The sequence below is a fragment of the Pristis pectinata genome, chromosome 5 (genome assembly GCF_009764475.1).
Source record: "Pristis pectinata isolate sPriPec2 chromosome 5, sPriPec2.1.pri, whole genome shotgun sequence".
Classification (NCBI taxonomy): Eukaryota; Metazoa; Chordata; class Chondrichthyes; order Rhinopristiformes; family Pristidae; genus Pristis; species Pristis pectinata.
Genome location: NC_067409.1, coordinates 1,188,254 through 1,190,000, shown reverse-complemented (window position 1 = coordinate 1,190,000; position 1,747 = coordinate 1,188,254).

Below are 1,747 nucleotides of genomic sequence, written 5' to 3'. Positions count from 1 at the left end.
CACGTAACTCCACGGCCAAGAAAGCTCTACTTCTACAGGAGGCTAAAGAAATTTAGCATGTCCTCTTTGACATTCCATATTGATACACCATAGAAAACATCCTGTCTGGATGCATCACGGCTTCGTACGGCAACTGCTCTGCCCAGGACCGCAAGAAACTGCAGAGTTGTGGACACAGCTCAGCGCATCACGGACACCAGCCTCCCCACCATGGACTCTGTCTTTACTTCTCGCTGCCTTGGTGAAGCAGCCAGCATAATCAATGTGGCACTGTGTAATGATTTGATGTGTATGAATGATATGCCAGACACGTTTGTACACTCCGTACTAGTGACAATAATAAACCAATACCAAGTTAACCTCCAAACCCCACACCATCCCTACTTGGAAATATATCACTGTTCCTTCACCACAGCTGGGTCAAAATCCTTGGAACTCCCTCCCTAGTGTAGCAGTTAGCGTAACGCTTTACAGCACCAGTGACCCGGGTTCAATTCCGGCTGCTGTCTGTAAGGAGTTTGTACGTTCTCCCCGTGTCTGTGTGGGTCTCCTCCGGGTGCTCCGGTTTCCTCCCACATTCCAAAGATGTACGGGTTAGGAAGTTGTGGGCATGCTATGTTGGCACTGGAAGCGTGGCGACGCTTGCGGGCTGCCCCCAGGACACTCTACGCAAAAGATGCATTTCACTGTGTGTTTCAACGTACATGTGACTAATAATGAGATCTTGTCTAACAACACTGTGAGTCTGCCCACACCCCAAGGACAGCTATGGTCCAAGAAAGCAACTCACCACCACTTTCTCAAGGGCAACTGCCCATAGAAGACGGAGGGTCGTGGTCAATGGGACTTATTCTGGCTGGAGGTCTGTAACTAGTGGTGTTGCACAGGGGTCTGTACTGGGACCTCTGCTGTTTGTGATATTTATAAGTTCACAGATGATATAGAGATTGGTGGAATTGTGGATAGTGTAGAATATTGGCAAATGCTACAGCAAGATAAAGATCAGTTGCAGATATGGGCAGAGAAACGGCAGATGGAGTTTAATCCGGCCAAGTGTGATGTGTTGCACTTTGAGCGATTAAATGTAAGTCGACAGGACACAGTTAATGGCAGAACCCTCAACAGTGTTGATGTACAGAGGGATCCTGGGGTCCAAGTCCATAGCTCCCTGAAAGTGGCTGCACAGGGTGACAGGGTGGTAAAGCAGGCATATGGCATGCTTAACTTTATTAGTCAAGGCATTGAGTTCAAGAGATGGGAAGTTATATGGCAGCTTTATAAAACTGAGGTTAGGCCACATCTGGAGTATTGCGTTCAATTCTGGTCAGCCTATTATTGGAAGGATGTGGGGGCTTTGGAGAGGTTGCAGAAGAGGTTCACCAAGATGCTGCCTGGATTAGAGGGCATGAGCTTTAAGGAGAGGTTGGACAAACTTGGGTTGTTTTCTCTGCAGTGGCAGAGGCTGAGGGGAGACCAAAGAGGTTTATAAGCTTATGAGAAGCATAGACAGACAGAATCTTTTTCCTAGGGTCGAAATGTCTAATACATTTAAGGTGAGTGGGGGGTGAGTTCAAATGAGTTGCGCAGGACAAGCCTTTTACACAGAGAGCTGTGGGTGCCTGGATTGCACTGCCAGGGTGGGGGTGGAGGCAGATACGATAGAGGTGTTGAAGATGCTCTTAGATCGGCACATGAATGTGCAGAGAATGGAGGAATGTGGACATTGGGCAGTCAGAAGAGAATGATT